This window comes from Leuciscus leuciscus, assembly GCF_965113295.1.
Source record: "Leuciscus leuciscus genome assembly, contig: HAP1_SCAFFOLD_222, whole genome shotgun sequence".
NCBI classification, from domain to species: Eukaryota; Metazoa; Chordata; class Actinopteri; order Cypriniformes; family Leuciscidae; genus Leuciscus; species Leuciscus leuciscus.
The window spans coordinates 53,281-71,040 of NW_028118489.1; positions in this window are offsets into that span (position 1 = coordinate 53,281).

Below are 17,760 nucleotides of genomic sequence, written 5' to 3' on the forward strand. Positions count from 1 at the left end.
GGTTTTAATTCTAAAAGCTGTGATTTTACCATTGTTTTTATTGCTATGTTCTGTTTTCTTTCCCCCTAGATTCTTTCTTTTATCCCTGGACCGGTCCATGTTTTATTTTTTGTGGGGATCCAAATGGGAGAGGCTAAAAAGAGTAACCATGAAGAAAGCACCAAAAAACGGAGGAAAAGGCGTCCCAGACCCTTATTTGTTTTTAGGAGCCCAATACACTGCATTACACATAAAGTATGCCCTGGCCCCATCCAGACAAGACAAAACAGCAGCCATGGCCCGGTTCTGGGTGGGGTCCTTTTTAAGATCCATCAAAATTTTACCAACAGACTTGACAACACCACTTGCATTTGACCAACCCCCTGCATACGCTCACATAAAAAAGTTTTTAAAGAATTTTAATTTGGAAAAAGAAAACGTGACTGTTTTAACTAATCACCGCTCTATCCTCTCCCTTGTGCAGGAACGGGAACAAGTGTGTCCAGTGCGCGGGCTCACCTTAAGTGAAGCCCAAAAGGTTTGGCGCAATGTGTCCCACTCAGCTCTCCAGAACCGACACCGGGACCTGGCGTGGATGGTTGCCCATGAGATCCTCCCGGTCAGGGCCGTGATGCACTCCCGAGGCATGTCGAGGAACCCCATCTGCCCGCGGCCCGGGTGTGGCGCGCCCGAGACCGTGAGGCACGCGCTCTGGGAGTGCAGCGCTGTGAGGGACCTGTGGGCAACAGCTGGCCCCCAGCAATTCCCGTACCTGCCAGCAGGGGGGGTCCCAAACTACCCAATGGTCAGAGGTGAGGTGAGCCAGCAAATGCCAGCACAAACACAGACCGCGCTCTGGCTCACCATTTGTTGCATTAAAGACGCCATTTGGACCTCCAGAAACCTGCTGGTAGGGAAGCGCATGCAGGTGTCCCTCCACGCCACCATCCAGCTGGCAAAATCAAGGCTGCAGGACTACACCGCATGTCGCCATTCGGACGTGGGGGCCAGAGCCTCACAGGGGAAGGTCCCCACAGCCACGAGCCTTGACTGCCCGTAGATGCCCCCCACAACATCTTCGGCGGAGCAGCGGTGCCTCGGTTTAAGAGGATCTCCTCTGGGCCCAGAAAGGCCAGGTCTTTGGGACTGGTTTTGAGGAACTGAGTTGATGGTTCAAAAGGTTTATAAGGACATACCCGTTCTTGTACAATGGAAGAGAGAGTTTTTAAGTTTGTTTTAATTGTTTTATCAAGATATTTATTTCATGTATTACCATTTTTATTAATTTCTCCATGTGTTTTACCAGAATGCTTTTAATTTAAATTATATACATGGACAACAGAAACTGTTTATTTATCTTATTTATCTTTAAACAAAACAAATAATTATGTAAACATTCTGTAAAAACGTGGTTTACAAAAAAGATGTATGGTATAAATGAAAGAATTGTTACAATAAAAATATGTCAAAAGAAAAAATCTGTTCTTATCAGTTTAATATCTAATACGTGCCCTACCCGGGCACCATATATTAAATTGATTTTTGGAACTGGGAGATGGAATAGGGGCTTGCTCCGTCCACTCCACGCATCGACCCGGTATTGCAGTACTTCTGGGAACGGTGCACCCCCTTTAAAGTGTTCAACGAGAGAAATGTTTTAGTCTTGTGTGACAGCAGATGTTCATGGAAGTAGTGTATATTGCTGTGTATGGCTGTCGTAGGTGATCATATCCAATACTGGTAACGGTGGTGTGAAAATAACAAATTCAAAAATAAATAAATAAATAAATAAACTCTGTTCTTATCAGTTTCATATCTGATTCGTCCACTATCCGTGGACTGCGTATTAAATCGATCTTTGGCTCATGGAGCATGAAAAAAAGAAAAGAAGAAAAAAAAGAAGCCCGTCACTGCACATTTTTGATGTCTCTCTTATCTCTTGGAGTCTTTTGCTAACGAGCTGATGAGTTGAATCAGGTGTGTGTTCGATTGTCCGACCGTTGGTGAGGATTGCGAAGAGGGACAGGGTGCCTCTGACTGGAGGCCCGGGAATTCATACTTACCTGGCAGGGGAGACACCATGATCAGGGAGGTGGTTCACCCAGGGCGAGGCTCGGCCATTGCACTCCGGTTGTGCTGACCCCTGCGAATTCCCCAAATGTGGGAATCTCGACTGCATAATTTATGGTAGTGGGGGACTGCGTTCGCGCTCTCCCCTGGACACACACACTGGTTAAAAGAGCAGATTGTTAAAGCTCCAATCATTTTTCCTTCTTCTCCTGATGGTTGATGAAACCTTGGAAGTCCAGAGAACCGAACTGCAGTGGTTGATTGAGAGATAGAAAACAACCTGGGAGGCTTGTTTTTTTTTCTTCTTTTTTTTTCATTCTTCACATAATCTCCAATATTTAACGAACGCTTTGATTGACAGCAGTGGTCCAAAGTTGTTCAGAATGAGGAGTTCTATCATGTGGTATGAATACCTTACCTTGTGCACGTGTGAAAAATCACGTGATACACAGTCGTCTATGGCCGTATTCAAGCTGTTGTTTTTTTCTGTTTACAGCGCCACCAAGTGGCCAGTCGCCACATCCCTTTTCACGTGACCACAGGCTGAGCCCGTACACAGGTGTACCCACTTGGGTGTAATTGTCTCTTTGCCGTCGGAGAGTTATAGCCATTCAAGTAAAGCCCGCCTCGCCCACCGCCAACGTCTTGGCGTCCCGTCGCCAACGTGAATCGAAATTCCGACTTTTTTCCCGGTCACTGTCGGCAGTCAGACTCCAGAGAATCTTTCGGCACCGCTTTGGGTCAGATTGGGCAAACGACCCAGGACTACTGTGCAAAAGTAGGTTTTTCGGAAAATCCCAAATACCCGAAAATCTCGCCAGCGCGACCATCCGATCCGAGGCGTGCGTCTCGTTCGGCCCGAGCCAAGGATTCCGGTGATGTAAGACACTTGGGTCTGCGACGGACGGTTTAGGAGTTACGAGCCATTCCGTGCTTTTGAACGATGATGATCCAAAATCCCAGGTTGCACTCCAAAGTGTCGTGTTGTGCACTCCGTTGTGATCCGTTTTCGGTGAGCTTGTTTGTTGGCGACCTTAGGCCCTCTCGCCGCGGCCCAGGTGGGCGTGGCCTTTGGCGGCTCCCCCGCCTCGGCGTCATTGCGGCATCGCTTCTCGGCCTTTTGGCTAAGATCAAGTGTAGTATCTGTTCTTATCAGTTTAATATCTGATACGTGCCCTACCCGGGCACCATATATTAAATTGATTTTTGGAACTGGGAGATGGAATAGGGGCTTGCTCCGTCCACTCCACGCATCGACCCGGTATTGCAGTACTTCTGGGAACGGTGCACCCCCTTTAAAGTGTTCAATGAGAGAAATGTTTTAGTCTTGTGTGACAGCAGATGTTCATGGAAGTATTGTATATTGCTGTGTATGGCTGTCGTAGGTGATCATATCCAATACTGGTAACGGTGGTGTGAAAATAACAAATTCAAAAATAAATAAATAAATAAATAAACTCTGTTCTTATCAGTTTCATATCTGATTCGTCCACTATCCGGGGACTGCGTATTAAATCGATCTTTGGCTCATGGAGCCGGTTCCGGAGCATGAAAAAAAGAAAAGAAGAAAAAAAAGAAGCCCGTCACTGCACATTTTTGATGTCTCTCTTATCTCTTGGAGTCTTTTGCTAACGAGCTGATGAGTTGAATCAGGTGTGTGTTCGATTGTCCGACCGTTGGTGAGGATTGCGAAGAGGGCACAGGGTGCCTCTGACTGGAGGCCCGGGAATTCATACTTACCTGGCAGGGGAGACACCATGATCAGGGAGGTGGTTCACCCAGGGCGAGGCTCGGCCATTGCACTCCGGTTGTGCTGACCCCTGCGAATTCCCCAAATGTGGGAATCTCGACTGCATAATTTATGGTAGTGGGGGACTGCGTTCGCGCTCTCCCCTGGACACACACACTGGTTAAAAGAGCAGATTGTTAAAGCTCCAATCATTTTTCCTTCTTCTCCTGATGGTTGATGAAACCTTGGAAGTCCAGAGAACCGAACTGCAGTGGTTGATTGAGAGATAGAAAACAACCTGGGAGGCTTGTTTTTTTTTCTTCTTTTTTTTTCATTCTTCACATAATCTCCAATATTTAACGAACGCTTTGATTGACAGCAGTGGTCCAAAGTTGTTCAGAATGAGGAGTTCTATCATGTGGTATGAATACCTTGTGCACGTGTAAAAAATCACGTGATACACAGTCGTCTATGGCCGTATTCAAGCTGTTGTTTTTTTCTGTTTACAGCGCCACCAAGTGGCCAGTCGCCACATCCCTTTTCACGTGACCACAGGCTGAGCCCGTACACAGGTGTACCCACTTGGGTGTAATTGTCTCTTTGCCGTCGGAGAGTTATAGCCATTCAAGTAAAGCCCGCCTCGCCCACCGCCAACGTCTTGGCGTCCCGTCGCCAACGTGAATCGAAATTCCGACTTTTTTCCCGGTCACTGTCGGCAGTCAGACTCCAGAGAATCTTTCGGCACCGCTTTGGGTCAGATTGGGCAAACGACCCAGGACTACTGTGCAAAAGTAGGTTTTTCGGAAAATCCCAAATACCCGAAAATCTCGCCAGCGCGACCATCCGATCCGAGGCGTGCGTCTCGTTCGGCCCGAGCCAAGGATTCCGGTGATGTAAGACACTTGGGTCTGCGACGGACGGTTTAGGAGTTACGAGCCATTCCGTGCTTTTGAACGATGATGATCCAAAATCCCAGGTTGCACTCCAAAGTGTCGTGTTGTGCACTCCGTTGTGATCCGTTTTCGGTGAGCTTGTTTGTTGGCGACCTTAGGCCCTCTCGCCGCGGCCCAGGTGGGCGTGGCCTTTGGCGGCTCCCCCGCCTCGGCGTCATTGCGGCATCGCTTCTCGGCCTTTTGGCTAAGATCAAGTGTAGTATCTGTTCTTATCAGTTTAATATCTGATACGTGCCCTACCCGGGCACCATATATTAAATTGATTTTTGGAACTGGGAGATGGAATAGGGGCTTGCTCCGTCCACTCCACGCATCGACCCGGTATTGCAGTACTTCTGGGAACGGTGCACCCCCTTTAAAGTGTTCAATGAGAGAAATGTTTTAGTCTTGTGTGACAGCAGATGTTCATGGAAGTATTGTATATTGCTGTGTATGGCTGTCGTAGGTGATCATATCCAATACTGGTAACGGTGGTGTGAAAATAACAAATTCAAAAATAAATAAATAAATAAATAAACTCTGTTCTTATCAGTTTCATATCTGATTCGTCCACTATCCGGGGACTGCGTATTAAATCGATCTTTGGCTCATGGAGCCGGTTCCGGAGCATGAAAAAAAGAAAAGAAGAAAAAAAAGAAGCCCGTCACTGCACATTTTTGATGTCTCTCTTATCTCTTGGAGTCTTTTGCTAACGAGCTGATGAGTTGAATCAGGTGTGTGTTCGATTGTCCGACCGTTGGTGAGGATTGCGAAGAGGGCACAGGGTGCCTCTGACTGGAGGCCCGGGAATTCATACTTACCTGGCAGGGGAGACACCATGATCAGGGAGGTGGTTCACCCAGGGCGAGGCTCGGCCATTGCACTCCGGTTGTGCTGACCCCTGCGAATTCCCCAAATGTGGGAATCTCGACTGCATAATTTATGGTAGTGGGGGACTGCGTTCGCGCTCTCCCCTGGACACACACACTGGTTAAAAGAGCAGATTGTTAAAGCTCCAATCATTTTTCCTTCTTCTCCTGATGGTTGATGAAACCTTGGAAGTCCAGAGAACCGAACTGCAGTGGTTGATTGAGAGATAGAAAACAACCTGGGAGGCTTGTTTTTTTTTCTTCTTTTTTTTTCATTCTTCACATAATCTCCAATATTTAACGAACGCTTTGATTGACAGCAGTGGTCCAAAGTTGTTCAGAATGAGGAGTTCTATCATGTGGTATGAATACCTTGTGCACGTGTAAAAAATCACGTGATACACAGTCGTCTATGGCCGTATTCAAGCTGTTGTTTTTTTCTGTTTACAGCGCCACCAAGTGGCCAGTCGCCACATCCCTTTTCACGTGACCACAGGCTGAGCCCGTACACAGGTGTACCCACTTGGGTGTAATTGTCTCTTTGCCGTCGGAGAGTTATAGCCATTCAAGTAAAGCCCGCCTCGCCCACCGCCAACGTCTTGGCGTCCCGTCGCCAACGTGAATCGAAATTCCGACTTTTTTCCCGGTCACTGTCGGCAGTCAGACTCCAGAGAATCTTTCGGCACCGCTTTGGGTCAGATTGGGCAAACGACCCAGGACTACTGTGCAAAAGTAGGTTTTTCGGAAAATCCCAAATACCCGAAAATCTCGCCAGCGCGACCATCCGATCCGAGGCGTGCGTCTCGTTCGGCCCGAGCCAAGGATTCCGGTGATGTAAGACACTTGGGTCTGCGACGGACGGTTTAGGAGTTACGAGCCATTCCGTGCTTTTGAACGATGATGATCCAAAATCCCAGGTTGCACTCCAAAGTGTCGTGTTGTGCACTCCGTTGTGATCCGTTTTCGGTGAGCTTGTTTGTTGGCGACCTTAGGCCCTCTCGCCGCGGCCCAGGTGGGCGTGGCCTTTGGCGGCTCCCCCGCCTCGGCGTCATTGCGGCATCGCTTCTCGGCCTTTTGGCTAAGATCAAGTGTAGTATCTGTTCTTATCAGTTTAATATCTGATACGTGCCCTACCCGGGCACCATATATTAAATTGATTTTTGGAACTGGGAGATGGAATAGGGGCTTGCTCCGTCCACTCCACGCATCGACCCGGTATTGCAGTACTTCTGGGAACGGTGCACCCCCTTTAAAGTGTTCAACGAGAGAAATGTTTTAGTCTTGTGTGACAGCAGATGTTCATGGAAGTAGTGTATATTGCTGTGTATGGCTGTCGTAGGTGATCATATCCAATACTGGTAACGGTGGTGTGAAAATAACAAATTCAAAAATAAATAAATAAATAAATAAACTCTGTTCTTATCAGTTTCATATCTGATTCGTCCACTATCCGGGGACTGCGTATTAAATCGATATTTGGCTCATGGAGCCGGTTCCGGAGCATGAAAAAAAGAAAAGAAGAAAAAAAAGAAGCCCGTCACTGCACATTTTTGATGTCTCTCTTATCTCTTGGAGTCTTTTGCTAACGAGCTGATGAGTTGAATCAGGTGTGTGTTCGATTGTCCGACCGTTGGTGAGGATTGCGAAGAGGGACAGGGTGCCTCTGACTGGAGGCCCGGGAATTCATACTTACCTGGCAGGGGAGACACCATGATCAGGGAGGTGGTTCACCCAGGGCGAGGCTCGGCCATTGCACTCCGGTTGTGCTGACCCCTGCGAATTCCCCAAATGTGGGAATCTCGACTGCATAATTTATGGTAGTGGGGGACTGCGTTCGCGCTCTCCCCTGGACACACACACTGGTTAAAAGAGCAGATTGTTAAAGCTCCAATCATTTTTCCTTCTTCTCCTGATGGTTGATGAAACCTTGGAAGTCCAGAGAACCGAACTGCAGTGGTTGATTGAGAGATAGAAAACAACCTGGGAGGCTTGTTTTTTTTTCTTCTTTTTTTTTCATTCTTCACATAATCTCCAATATTTAACGAACGCTTTGATTGACAGCAGTGGTCCAAAGTTGTACAGAATGAGGAGTTCTATCATGTGGTATGAATACCTTACCTTGTGCACGTGTGAAAAATCACGTGATACACAGTCGTCTATGGCCGTATTCAAGCTGTTGTTTTTTTCTGTTTACAGCGCCACCAAGTGGCCAGTCGCCACATCCCTTTTCACGTGACCACAGGCTGAGCCCGTACACAGGTGTACCCACTTGGGTGTAATTGTCTCTTTGCCGTCGGAGAGTTATAGCCATTCAAGTAAAGCCCGCCTCGCCCACCGCCAACGTCTTGGCGTCCCGTCGCCAACGTGAATCGAAATTCCGACTTTTTTCCCGGTCACTGTCGGCAGTCAGACTCCAGAGAATCTTTCGGCACCGCTTTGGGTCAGATTGGGCAAACGACCCAGGACTACTGTGCAAAAGTAGGTTTTTCGGAAAATCCCAAATACCCGAGCGACCATCCGATCCGAGGCGTGCGTCTCGTTCGGCCCGAGCCAAGGATTCCGGTGATGTAAGACACTTGGGTCTGCGACGGACGGTTTAGGAGTTACGAGCCATTCCGTGCTTTTGAACGATGATGATCCAAAATCCCAGGTTGCACTCCAAAGTGTCGTGTTGTGCACTCCGTTGTGATCCGTTTTCGGTGAGCTTGTTTGTTGGCGACCTTAGGCCCTCTCGCCGCGGCCCAGGTGGGCGTGGCCTTTGGCGGCTCCCCCGCCTCGGCGTCATTGCGGCATCGCTTCTCGGCCTTTTGGCTAAGATCACGTATCTGGTCGTCAGGTGGAGACAGCGATCGCCTCTTGGAGGTTTCTTGGCTCGAGATTAGCCTTGTATCCCGAGCCACACAACTTTTAGGAGGTACATTGATCCAGCTGTTTTTACGACTGTACAGTTTTAAGGTAAGACATTTTATCTATTTATCTATTTATTTATTTATTGTTCCTTTAAGTTTTTAGGCTGTTGGTGTCTCCACCATGTCGGCTGCTCGTGCCGGCATGCGGAGGCACCACAGCGTGCGTTTCCTTTTAAAGAGGTTGAGGGGAAGCTACTGGGGATGTCACGTCTTGATTTCTCCAGGAAGCTGATCCAAAAGACTTTAAATTTTAAACCTGAGGATTTAAATTGTATTGTGACTCTGCCCCTCAACAAAGGTTATGATGTTAGCTTTAGAGCGGTTTCCCACCTGAATGAGTTTTGGCACAGATTTGAAGCAGCTAAATCCCAGTTCTCTATGTTTACTGTTGAAAAGCTCTCTGATAACACACTTAAAACTGTGATTGTTAGAATGTTTAATGAGACAGTGACTGGGGAAGACATTTGTGTATGGCTGGGTAGATTTTGCACCGTTCGAAGCCAGCCAGTTAAGGTTTTAGATGAGGACGGCATCTGGACATGCTCTTGGCGAATTCCCATTAAACAATGGGAAGACGCCGGGGGCTACCAGGGCCTGAATCATCTGCCTTCAATGATTGTGCTTGGCGAGAACAGAGGCTACATTCATTACCAGGGCATGCCCAAATTATGCAGGAAGTGTGGAAAGTTTGGGCACTTAGCTGAAGCATGCCAGGAAATTATATGTGGGAAATGCAGAGAAATTGGTCACAACTTTGAGGAGTGTACCAATGGCAGGCGGTGCAACCTGTGTGGAGAATCAAACCATCTCTACAGAGATTGCCCAAAAAGTTTCGCCAACAAACTTAAAAGCAACAAAATGGCCGCCCCAACAAAATTCTCAGCCAGCCTCAGGGATTGGTCAGGAAAAAGGAAGTGGGGCGGCCACAGGGGCAGAGTCACGGATTGATACGGAACAGGGGGAGGAAACCACTCCCGAACAAGAAAAAGGAAATGAAACAGAAAGCGGAGAGGATGAAACGGTTTCCTCCCTCAACACCGTCTCGGAGGTGAGTATGCCCTCCAGTGGGAGTGAAAGTGTTTTTTCACTCCCAAATGCTCAAGTGCAGAAAAGAACTGCGAGATCTCCTCTGGTTCAAACAGAGGAGAAAAAGCTGCGGGTAGCGCATCGGCTAGATAGTTCTCCCACGGAAGATCTAGACCGTATGTGGCCCGCAGATTCTCCAAATGAAGTCTCTTTTCTGCATTTTAAGCTGAGAACATCGTCGCCAAAGGAGTCGCAAGAGGTACTCTCTGCGAGCCCCGTGGCGTCAAGCACTTGCTCCCCTGATCCCAGGTCTTCTGGGGAAAAGGAAAGGCAAATGCAACAAGATGTAACATGATTTTAATTATATCTCTGTAGTCACTTGGTTGCTTTTAAATGTCTCACACCCTTTTAACCATATTGCTCATGGCTCTCACTATCTCCACAATCAATGTGAGAAGTGTGAAGAGCAATATACGAGCACAGAGTGTGTTATCCTTTTTAAAATCTTTTAAGTCAGATGTGTTTTTATTGCAAGAATGTGGTCTGCCCTTTTTAACAAACTACAGGAAGTGGGAGGAGATTTGGACCCCAGGACTATCCATCTGGAGTGGGTCCAATTTTAACAAAAATGACGGTGTTGCTATTTTAATTAAAAATCCCAATATTTTGGTGAAGGACAGCACTGTGGTGAGGGATGGGCGGGCAATTTTAGCTAATCTGACTTTTTTAGGTAAGGATTTTAACATTTTAAATGTGTATGGTTTTACAGGGAAAAACAATAGGTATGAGCTTTTAGAAGACCTGCAGCCCCACATGCTAGGTAGGGCGCCCCTAGTGGTAGCAGGGGATTTTAATTGTGTTTTATCAAGAAAGGACAGAAAAAGGGTAGGAGAGGATTTTAAGGTCGATAAGACATCGGTTTTATTACAAAATATAGTCAAAGATTTTAAGTTAGTTGACTGCTTTAAAACAATGCATCAAAGAGAGGAGGGCTTCACCTGGTTCAGTGGTGACGGCGCCAGAGCCTCTCGAATTGACTATGTTTTTACAAGGGACTGCCCGCCGACCGATGCTACATTGACCCCCCTCTTCTTTTCTGATCACATGATGCTCTCCTGCACCCTTTCACTACCCACGGGTGTGACTGTAGGGGGAGGGCTGTGGAAGCTGAACTGCTCCCTATTAGAGGATGAGGAAGTGGTTGAAGAGTATAGGGAGCAGTTCAGCCAATGGCAGACCCTCCAGGACTTTTACGACTCACGTGCACAGTGGTGGGAGATGGTGAAACAAAGGACAGGACGGTTTTTTAAACAAATTGGAAAAGGAAAAAAGAACAAAGAAAAAAGACGCATGATGGGGCTGCAAAAAAGACTGCAGAGATATTTTAACCTTTTAAACCGTGGAATGGATTTTACAAATGAAATCAAAGAAGTAAAGAAAGAAATGTCAGATTTGTCCGAAACTCAGAGTAAAGGTGTCATTTTAAGATGTAAGGAGAGAGAAATAGAAGAAGGGGAAAAGTGTACTAGATATTTTTTTAAAAAGACAATAACACGGGGAGGGTCGATTAATACTTTAAAAACTTTTACAGGGGGGGAAGTAAATACAACAGATCAGATTTTAGGGGAAATTGAACGTTTTTACAATAATTTATATAGCACTAAAGAGGTACACAATGGCATCTTAGAGGAAGTTTTAGGGTTTTTAGACAAAAAGGTAAAGAGTCCAGATGTGCTTTTATCCCAGGATTTTACTCTTTTAGAAATGCACAAAGCACTAAAAGGTTTTAAAAAGGGGAAGTCCCCAGGCATGGATGGACTCCCCTTTGAGTTTTATCTGACTTTCTGGGACATTTTAGCACACGACGTATTGACAGTTTTTAAAGAATTTGAGACTCTTGACAGACTTCCGGACAGCTTTAGAGTAGGGATAGTTACTCTACTACACTAAAAAGGAGACAAGACTGACTTGAGAAACTGGCGACCAATCACTCTTTTAAATTATGATTGTAAACTTTTTAGTAAGATTTTAGCTACACGTATGTCGACTGTTTTAGAGGACGTAATCCACCTGGATCAAGCATGCGCTGTGCCCGGCAGGAAGATCACGGACAGCCTGGTACTGATCAGAGACGCCATCTGTTTTGCGAGAGACAGAAACATTCGGCTAGTAGTCCTAAATTTAGATTTCGAAAAAGCCTTTGACCGCATCTCGCACCAGTACCTGCTTCAGGTACTGGGAAAAATGGGTTTTCCCGGGAGGTTTATAGCCTGGGTGGGATTGCTTTACAACGATCTGTCTAGCAGGATTTCGGTTAATGGGCATTTATCCAAAGCTGTAAAACTCTACAGCGGCGTCCGTCAGGGGTGTCCTTTATCTCCCCTTCTGTATGTGGCTTGCATTGAGCCACTGGCACAAATCTTGAGAAGGGACAAATGGATTAAAGGACTAGACATCCCCGGAACTGGTGGACTGACGGCGACCTGTGTTTTATATATGGATGACGTGACCCTTTTAGCGACTGACTTTTTATCAGTACGAAGAGCAATGGACTTGACTGACTGGTACGGTCGGGCCTCGGGCGCCAAGCTCAATAGGAGTAAGTCCGAGGCCCAGCTCTTCGGGCCGTGGGGTGACGTGGACACAGGTGGACTTGATTTGAATTTTAAAGACAATAACATGAAAATTTTAGGAGTCAAATTTGACAAAGAGGGTGGAGGACAGGGAAACTGGACTGACATGTTAGGGAAAGTCAGGCAAAGACTGGGGTTTTGGGGACTAAGACAATTGACGTTAGAAGGCAAGATTTTAATTTTTAAATCCGTGATTTTACCACTGATTTTACTTGTCTGTTCTGTTTTTAGTCCCCCAAGACGATTCCTGGCCAACCTGGAGAGGGCGGTATTTTATTTCCTGTGGGGGTCCAAGTGGGAACGACTAAAGAGGGAGGTCGTCAAAAAGAAAAAAGAGAATGGCGGGAAAGGCCTCCCAGACCCCCACCTGTTTTTAGGCAGCCGCTTTGCCGCCCTCCACATCCAATACGCCCTGACCCCATCCAGAGAACACAAGACAGCAGCCATGACCCGATTCTGGATGGGGTCTTACCTAAGAACTTTGAAAATTTTACCCATTGATCTTAAATGTCCAGTGTCTTTTAACTTGCCTAAAGAATACAGTTTTATAAAGAAATTTTTAAAAAAGTACCTTTTAGAGACCAATGATGCCACCATTTTAACTAACCACAAGTCTCTTATCTCTCTTGTGCAGGATCGGGAATCGGTGAGTCCGGTTCCAGGCCTCACACTAGGTGAGGCCAAAGATGTTTGGAGGAACGCAGCCCACCCAGCTCTCCAGAACAGGCATAAGGACTTATCGTGGATGGTGGCTCATGAGATCCTCCCGGTCAGGGCGGTCATGCACTCCAGAGGCATGGCCAAAAACTCCATCTGCCCACGGTCCGGATGTGGTTCCCCGGAGACCGTCTACCATCTGCTCTGGGAGTGCGGTGCTGCGCGGGACCTGTGGGCCAGGACCAGCCCCCTGGTTTTCCCGTGCCTGCCAGCGGGTAGTGTCCAGATGGAATACAAGCTCGCCATCCTGGGGGTGGGTCAGGGCTTGAAGGACCTCACATCAAAACAATTTACCTCGCTCTGGCTCACCCTCAACCATATCAAGGATGCCATCTGGACCACCAGAAACCTGCTGGTGGGGAAACGCGTTACGGTGCCCCTCCACGCGTGCGAGCAACTTATAAGATCAACGCTGCAGGAGGCGCCGGACGTCGTCATTCGGATGGGGGGGCTGGGGTCGCATGGAAAGGTCCCGGCCACCACCGTACCTGGCCGCCCGTAGATGCACCCTCACCACACCGGCTACGGGAACAGCGGGCCAGCGGGCCGGAGGGAGGGGATCTCCGCTGGGCACCGGAAGCGGGAGGTCCGGAGCCTGTTCTGGAGACCTGGAGTGAATGGACAATCTTGATAGGGACTCACCTGCGATCCTGTACAAGAGATGATGTTTTAGTTGGCATGTTTTATTGTTTTACATCATTTATTGCTATTTATTTTCATTCATTTTACCTTCTTTTAAACCAACATTTTACACACATGGACTTTCACACGACACACCACCCAATACTGATTTTTAACCCTTAATTGTGTCATTTTTGTTTTACAAGACATGTGCAATTTTTTAAAGAAAAATGAGGAAATGTAAAGAATGAAAATGTGTCAATAAACTTTTTTCGAAAGAAAAAAATCTGTTCTTATCAGTTTAATATCTGATACGTGCCCTACCCGGGCACCATATATTAAATTGATTTTTGGAACTGGGAGATGGAATAGGGGCTTGCTCCGTCCACTCCACGCATCGACCCGGTATTGCAGTACTTCTGGGAACGGTGCACCCCCTTTAAAGTGTTCAATGAGAGAAATGTTTTAGTCTTGTGTGACAGCAGATGTTCATGGAAGTAGTGTATATTGCTGTGTATGGCTGTCGTAGGTGATCATATCCAATACTGGTAACGGTGGTGTGAAAATAACAAATTCAAAAATAAATAAATAAATAAATAAACTCTGTTCTTATCAGTTTCATATCTGATTCGTCCACTATCCGGGGACTGCGTATTAAATCGATCTTTGGCTCATGGAGCCGGTTCCGGAGCATGAAAAAAAGAAAAGAAGAAAAAAAAGAAGCCCGTCACTGCACATTTTTGATGTCTCTCTTATCTCTTGGAGTCTTTTGCTAACGAGCTGATGAGTTGAATCAGGTGTGTGTTCGATTGTCCGACCGTTGGTGAGGATTGCGAAGAGGGCACAGGGTGCCTCTGACTGGAGGCCCGGGAATTCATACTTACCTGGCAGGGGAGACACCATGATCAGGGAGGTGGTTCACCCAGGGCGAGGCTCGGCCATTGCACTCCGGTTGTGCTGACCCCTGCGAATTCCCCAAATGTGGGAATCTCGACTGCATAATTTATGGTAGTGGGGGACTGCGTTCGCGCTCTCCCCTGGACACACACACTGGTTAAAAGAGCAGATTGTTAAAGCTCCAATCATTTTTCCTTCTTCTCCTGATGGTTGATGAAACCTTGGAAGTCCAGAGAACCGAACTGCAGTGGTTGATTGAGAGATAGAAAACAACCTGGGAGGCTTGTTTTTTTTTCTTCTTTTTTTTTCATTCTTCACATAATCTCCAATATTTAACGAACGCTTTGATTGACAGCAGTGGTCCAAAGTTGTTCAGAATGAGGAGTTCTATCATGTGGTATGAATACCTTGTGCACGTGTGAAAAATCACGTGATACACAGTCGTCTATGGCCGTATTCAAGCTGTTGTTTTTTTCTGTTTACAGCGCCACCAAGTGGCCAGTCGCCACATCCCTTTTCACGTGACCACAGGCTGAGCCCGTACACAGGTGTACCCACTTGGGTGTAATTGTCTCTTTGCCGTCGGAGAGTTATAGCCATTCAAGTAAAGCCCGCCTCGCCCACCGCCAACGTCTTGGCGTCCCGTCGCCAACGTGAATCGAAATTCCGACTTTTTTCCCGGTCACTGTCGGCAGTCAGACTCCAGAGAATCTTTCGGCACCGCTTTGGGTCAGATTGGGCAAACGACCCAGGACTACTGTGCAAAAGTAGGTTTTTCGGAAAATCCCAAATACCCGAAAATCTCGCCAGCGCGACCATCCGATCCGAGGCGTGCGTCTCGTTCGGCCCGAGCCAAGGATTCCGGTGATGTAAGACACTTGGGTCTGCGACGGACGGTTTAGGAGTTACGAGCCATTCCGTGCTTTTGAACGATGATGATCCAAAATCCCAGGTTGCACTCCAAAGTGTCGTGTTGTGCACTCCGTTGTGATCCGTTTTCGGTGAGCTTGTTTGTTGGCGACCTTAGGCCCTCTCGCCGCGGCCCAGGTGGGCGTGGCCTTTGGCGGCTCCCCCGCCTCGGCGTCATTGCGGCATCGCTTCTCGGCCTTTTGGCTAAGATCAAGTGTAGTATCTGTTCTTATCAGTTTAATATCTGATACGTGCCCTACCCGGGCACCATATATTAAATTGATTTTTGGAACTGGGAGATGGAATAGGGGCTTGCTCCGTCCACTCCACGCATCGACCCGGTATTGCAGTACTTCTGGGAACGGTGCACCCCCTTTAAAGTGTTCAACGAGAGAAATGTTTTAGTCTTGTGTGACAGCAGATGTTCATGGAAGTAGTGTATATTGCTGTGTATGGCTGTCGTAGGTGATCATATCCAATACTGGTAACGGTGGTGTGAAAATAACAAATTCAAAAATAAATAAATAAATAAATAAACTCTGTTCTTATCAGTTTCATATCTGATTCGTCCACTATCCGGGGACTGCGTATTAAATCGATCTTTGGCTCATGGAGCCGGTTCCGGAGCATGAAAAAAAGAAAAGAAGAAAAAAAAGAAGCCCGTCACTGCACATTTTTGATGTCTCTCTTATCTCTTGGAGTCTTTTGCTAACGAGCTGATGAGTTGAATCAGGTGTGTGTTCGATTGTCCGACCGTTGGTGAGGATTGTGAAGAGGGCACAGGGTGCCTCTGACTGGAGGCCCGGGAATTCATACTTACCTGGCAGGGGAGACACCATGATCAGGGAGGTGGTTCACCCAGGGCGAGGCTCGGCCATTGCACTCCGGTTGTGCTGACCCCTGCGAATTCCCCAAATGTGGGAATCTCGACTGCATAATTTATGGTAGTGGGGGACTGCGTTCGCGCTCTCCCCTGGACACACACACTGGTTAAAAGAGCAGATTGTTAAAGCTCCAATCATTTTTCCTTCTTCTCCTGATGGTTGATGAAACCTTGGAAGTCCAGAGAACCGAACTGCAGTGGTTGATTGAGAGATAGAAAACAACCTGGGAGGCTTGTTTTTTTTTCTTCTTTTTTTTTCATTCTTCACATAATCTCCAATATTTAACGAACGCTTTGATTGACAGCAGTGGTCCAAAGTTGTTCAGAATGAGGAGTTCTATCATGTGGTATGAATACCTTGTGCACGTGTAAAAAATCACGTGATACACAGTCGTCTATGGCCGTATTCAAGCTGTTGTTTTTTTCTGTTTACAGCGCCACCAAGTGGCCAGTCGCCACATCCCTTTTCACGTGACCACAGGCTGAGCCCGTACACAGGTGTACCCACTTGGGTGTAATTGTCTCTTTGCCGTCGGAGAGTTATAGCCATTCAAGTAAAGCCCGCCTCGCCCACCGCCAACGTCTTGGCGTCCCGTCGCCAACGTGAATCGAAATTCCGACTTTTTTCCCGGTCACTGTCGGCAGTCAGACTCCAGAGAATCTTTCGGCACCGCTTTGGGTCAGATTGGGCAAACGACCCAGGACTACTGTGCAAAAGTAGGTTTTTCGGAAAATCCCAAATACCCGAAAATCTCGCCAGCGCGACCATCCGATCCGAGGCGTGCGTCTCGTTCGGCCCGAGCCAAGGATTCCGGTGATGTAAGACACTTGGGTCTGCGACGGACGGTTTAGGAGTTACGAGCCATTCCGTGCTTTTGAACGATGATGATCCAAAATCCCAGGTTGCACTCCAAAGTGTCGTGTTGTGCACTCCGTTGTGATCCGTTTTCGGTGAGCTTGTTTGTTGGCGACCTTAGGCCCTCTCGCCGCGGCCCAGGTGGGCGTGGCCTTTGGCGGCTCCCCCGCCTCGGCGTCATTGCGGCATCGCTTCTCGGCCTTTTGGCTAAGATCAAGTGTAGTATCTGTTCTTATCAGTTTAATATCTGATACGTGCCCTACCCGGGCACCATATATTAAATTGATTTTTGGAACTGGGAGATGGAATAGGGGCTTGCTCCGTCCACTCCACGCATCGACCCGGTATTGCAGTACTTCTGGGAACGGTGCACCCCCTTTAAAGTGTTCAACGAGAGAAATGTTTTAGTCTTGTGTGACAGCAGATGTTCATGGAAGTAGTGTATATTGCTGTGTATGGCTGTCGTAGGTGATCATATCCAATACTGGTAACGGTGGTGTGAAAATAACAAATTCAAAAATAAATAAATAAATAAATAAACTCTGTTCTTATCAGTTTCATATCTGATTCGTCCACTATCCGGGGACTGCGTATTAAATCGATATTTGGCTCATGGAGCCGGTTCCGGAGCATGAAAAAAAGAAAAGAAGAAAAAAAAGAAGCCCGTCACTGCACATTTTTGATGTCTCTCTTATCTCTTGGAGTCTTTTGCTAACGAGCTGATGAGTTG